The sequence below is a fragment of the Eumetopias jubatus genome, unplaced genomic scaffold, assembly GCF_037043125.1.
Source record: "Eumetopias jubatus isolate StellerSeaLion01/CBP00866 unplaced genomic scaffold, mEumJub1_p1.0 scaffold_11, whole genome shotgun sequence".
Taxonomy (NCBI): Eukaryota; Metazoa; Chordata; class Mammalia; order Carnivora; family Otariidae; genus Eumetopias; species Eumetopias jubatus.
This window is the reverse complement of record NW_028274817.1, coordinates 22,606,861-22,611,005: the sequence shown is the minus strand read 5'-3', so window position 1 is coordinate 22,611,005 and position 4,145 is coordinate 22,606,861. Positions and strand designations below refer to the sequence as shown.

General features: G+C 39.9%; 1 pseudogene; it reads right to left on the bottom strand.

The window, feature by feature from the left end:
* Window positions 1–2,793: 2,793 nt before the first annotated feature.
* LOC114223732 (L-lactate dehydrogenase A chain pseudogene) lies at window positions 2,794–3,886 on the bottom strand (annotated as a pseudogene).
* Between the last annotated feature and the right edge of the window lie 259 nt (window positions 3,887–4,145).

The window sequence follows — 4,145 nt, the reverse complement described above, 5'->3', positions numbered from 1 at the left end:
TTTATGTGTATTGATATTGTATCCTGCCACATTACTAAATTGTTGTATGAGTTCAAGTAATTTGGGGGTGGAGTCTTTTGGGTTTTCCACATAAAGTATCATGTCATCTGTGAAAAGAGAGAATTTGACTTCTTCTTTGTAAATTTGAATAAGTTTTATTTATTTTTGTTGTCTGATTACTGTTGCTAGGACTTCTAGTACTATGTTGAACAATAGTGGTGAGAATGTGCATCCTTTTCCTGTTCCTGATCTTAAGGGAAAACCTCTCAGCTTTTCCCCATTGAGGATGATATTCGCTGTGGGTTTTTCCTAGATGGATCTTATGAACTTCAGGAATGTTCCCTCTATACTTATACTCTGAAGAGTTTTAATCAGGAAAGGATGTTGTATTTTGTCAAATGTTTTTTCTGCATCGAGAGGACCATACAGTTCTCCCTTCTCTTATTAATGTGTTCTATCGGATTGATTGATTTGCGAATGTTGAACCACCCTTGCATCCTGGCATTAAATCCCACTTAGTCGTGGTGGATGATCTGTTTAATGTATTGTTAGATCCTACTAGCTAGGATTTTCTTGAGAATTTTGGAATCCATATTCTTCAGGGATATCGGTCTGAAATTCTACTTTTTGAGGGGGGGTCTTTGCCTGGTTTGGGGATTAAGGTAATGCTGGCCTCATAGAATGAGTCTGGAAGTTTTCCTTCTGTTTCTATTTTTTTGAAAATAGAAACAGCTTCAGTAGAATAGGTATTATTTCTTCTTTGAATGTTTGGTAGAATTCCCCAGGGAATCCATCAGGCCCTGGACTCTTGTTTTTTGGGAAGTTTTGGATCACTGCTTCAATCTTGTTACTGGTTATTGGCGTCAATTTCTTCCTGTTTCAGTCTTGGCAGTTTATAGGTTTCCAGGAAGGCATCCATTTCGTCCAGGTTGCTTAACTTATTGGCATATAGTAGTTGATAATAATTTCTAAAATAATTGTTTCTATTTCCTTGGTGTTAGTCGTGATCTCTCCCCTTTCATTCATAACTTTATTAATTTGTGTCCTTTCTCTTTTCTTTTGGATAAGCCTGGCCGGTGGTTTATTGATCTTATTAATTCTTTCAAAGAACCAGCTTCTAGTTTCGTTGATCTGATTCAATGTGTTTCTGGTTTCTAATTCATTGATCTCTGCTCTAATCTTATTTATTTCTCTTCTAATGCATGGCTTAGGCATCATTTGTTGCTTTCTCTCCAGTTCTTTAAGGTGTAAAGTTAGTTGGTGAGTTCAGGATTTTTCTGTTTTTTTGAGTGAGACTTGGATGGCTATGTATTTCCCCCTTAGGACTGCCTTTGCAGTATCCCACAGGTTTTGGACCGATGTGTTTTCATTCTCATTGATTTCCATGAATTGTTTAAGTTCTTCTCTGATTTCCTGGTTGACCCAAACATTCTTGAGCAGAGTGGTCTTTAGCTTCCAAGTGTTTGAATTTCTGCCAAATTTTTTCTTGTGATTGAGTTCCAGTTTTAAAGCACTGTGGTCTGAGAATATGCAGGGAATAATATCAGTCTTTTGTTATTGGTTGAGACCTGATTTGTGACCCACCATGTGGTCTATTCTGGAGAAAGTTCCGTGTGCACTTGAGAAGAATGAGTATTCTGTTGTTTTAGGGTGGAATGTTCTGTATATATATATGAGGTCCATCTGCTCCAGTCTGTCATTCAAAGCTCTTGTTTCTTTGTTGATTTTCTGCTTAGCTGATCTGTCTATTGCTGAGAGTGGAGTACTGTGGTCTCCTACAATAATGCATTATTATCAATATTACTATTTTGGTTAATAGTTGGCTTATGTAGATGGCTGCTCCCATATTGGGAACATAGATATTTAAAATTGTTAGATCTTCTTGTTGGATAAAACTTTTCAGAATGATATATTATCTTTCTGTGTATCCAACTTCAGTCTTTAGCTTAAAATCTAATTTGTGTGATATAAGAATTGCTACCCCAGCTTTCTTTTGAGGTCCGTTGCCATGAAAGATGGATATCCATCTCTTCACTTTCAGTCTGGATGTATCTTTAGGCTCAAAATGCGTCTCTTGTAGGCAGCATATGGATGCGTCCTTTCTTTTTATCCATTCTGCAATCCTGTGCCATTTTTGGGAGCATTTAGGCCGTTCACATTGCGGGTGAATCTTGAAAGATATGAATTTATTGTCATCATGTTGCCTGTGAAGTCCTTGTTTTTATAGATTGTCGCTGTGAATTTCTTTTCTATATCACTCTTGGGGTCTTTCTCTTTTTATAGAACCCCCCTTAATATTTCTTTTTTTTTTTCAAAAAAGAGTCACCGTTCAAAATTTATTTGGTATTTTAGTTGGTATGACACTTAGTTGGTTGCATTGTCTTTTTACATTATATGGCCATGTACACTATATTCTGACATACATGGTACACAAAGTAAGATCCTTTAGGACAGTTATGCACAATACATGCAATATTGAATTTATACATTGGATCCCAGGACGTGACTGACTGGAAAAGATTGACTAGGCATGTCAGGTGTCGGGGGAAGGAACCCGAAGTGACAGAAAACACAGTAAACACACATCTGGTGTGCAGAGCCACTGCAGCTCTGGCAGTGGAGCCTCTGAGATGGTGGGGCTAACTTACGTTAACCAATTTAGGGCTACAAAGACAGGTATCATCCAGTATCAGTATACAGCTACAGGGTTTGGTGAATCATTCCTATTTGGAACTTTAGGAAACTTACGCTTTTTCTTAGGCTATTTTAATATTACTTGAGGAACAGATCAGATAATAAGGACAATATACACAACCTCCAACTAAAATCCTGCTATAGTCTAGACAGTGAAGTGGTACATTAGAAAACTTTAAAACTGCAGCTCCTTTTGGATCCCCAAAGTGTATCTGCACTCTTCTTCAAACGGACCTCCTCCTCAGGAGTCAGAGTCACCTTCACAACATCTGAAATTCCATCCTGTCCCAAGATGCAAGGGACACTAAGGAAGACATCATCTTTAATTCCATAGAGACCCTTTATCATGGAGGAAATTGGATGCACCCGCCTAAGATTCTTCATTATACTTTCGGCCAGATTTACCACAGACAGTCCAATGGCCCAGGAAGTGTAGCCTTTCAGTTTGATCACCTCATAGGCACTGTCAACCACCTGTTTGTGAACCTCTTTCCACTGTTCCTTATCTGCATCAGTGCCTAAGTCAGGGTGCAGATTCTTCAGAAAGACACCAGCAACGTTCACTCCACTCCATACAGGCACACTGGAGTCTCCATGCTCCCCAAGAACCCCACCCGTGACAGCTTAATGGGTGAACTCCCAGTCTTTCCCCCATTAGGTAACAGAACCAGGCTAAATCCAGATTGCAACCACTTCCAATAACACGGTTTTTGGGAAAGCCACTTATTTTCCAAGCCACATAGGTCAAGATATCCACTGGATTGGAAATGACAAGCAACTTGCAGTTTGGGCTATATTTTATGATATTAGGAATGATGAATTTAAAGATGCTCACGTTATGCTGGACCAAATTAAAACGGCTTTCTCCCTCTTGCTGATGTGCCCCAGCTGTGATAATAACCAGCTTGGAGTTTGCAGTCACATTATAATCTTTGCCAGAGACAATTTTTGGTGTTCTAAGGAAAAGGCTGCCGTGCTGGAGATCCATCATCTCTCCCTTCAGTTTGTCTTTCATGACATCAACAAGAGCAAGTTCATCTGCCACGTCCTTCACTAAGATACTGATGGCACAAGCCATGCCAACAGCACCAACCCCAACAACTGTAATCTTATTCTGGGGGCTATGTTCTTCCTTAAGAAGATTCTGAATCAGCTGATCTTTGAGAGTTGCCATTTTGGACTTAGAACCAAAAGGAATCGGGAGTGCACATCGGGCACGCAGGCATCAGTGGCGCGCGAGGTTGGATCTGGACTCTGCGGCAGCGGCTCCGACACCCCCCCTTAATATTTCTTGCAGGGCCGGTTTAGTAGTCACATATTCTTTCAGTTTCTGCCAGTCTTGGAAGCTCTGCATTTCTCCATCCATTCTAAATGACAGCCTTGCCAGATAAGGTATTCTTGGCTGCATGTTCTTCTCATTTAGTACCCTGAATATATCGTGCCAGCCCTTT